General features: G+C 38.7%; 1 long non-coding RNA gene across 1 annotated transcript; it reads right to left on the reverse strand.

The window, feature by feature from the left end:
* Positions 1 to 23: 23 nt before the first annotated feature.
* On the reverse strand, positions 24 to 474 carry LOC113473635. Its single transcript, XR_003395561.1, has 2 exons — positions 409 to 474; positions 24 to 81 (listed from the first exon to the last, which is right to left on the reverse strand). It is a non-coding gene; the product is annotated as an uncharacterized LOC113473635 (long non-coding RNA).
* Position 475: the final 1 nt, after the last annotated feature.

Raw genomic sequence — 475 nt, forward strand, 5'->3', positions numbered from 1 at the left:
TTCTGGTTGACAGAAGTAGGAGAAGGGGAGACTGCATAGCTGACGGAGAACGGTAGGTGTGAATCCGGACTGCAGAATAAGCTGGAAGGAAACACAGTAATTTTAGTTAAGCTTGTCAAAAAAAAAAAAAGTTTACCAATTAACAATCTACACTGTTCTTGTTTTTCTTCTTCTTAGCCTTTTCCTACCTAAAAATGGTAGGCCTTAAAACTACCTAGACTGTTATGGTTTTCCAAGTTAATTTTTTGACAGATCGTTTCGTGTGTATTAGTGTAAGCGATATTATCACAAATTTCACTCATTTAGACCTGAAATTCGCGCATGGAAAATACCATGTCATAGCGTGTGTGCTGGGCTTTCGATTTGGAAAAGTTTGGGTTCTACATATAGACATTCTGACTTCCTTACCTGATTGTCGTGATTTTTGACGGCAAAATAGCCGACCAGCTGAATGACTAGATGCAGAAGCTGTTGA

Source organism: Diaphorina citri, unplaced genomic scaffold, assembly GCF_000475195.1.
Source record: "Diaphorina citri unplaced genomic scaffold, Diaci psyllid genome assembly version 1.1 scaffold52044, whole genome shotgun sequence".
Taxonomy (NCBI): Eukaryota; Metazoa; Arthropoda; class Insecta; order Hemiptera; family Psyllidae; genus Diaphorina; species Diaphorina citri.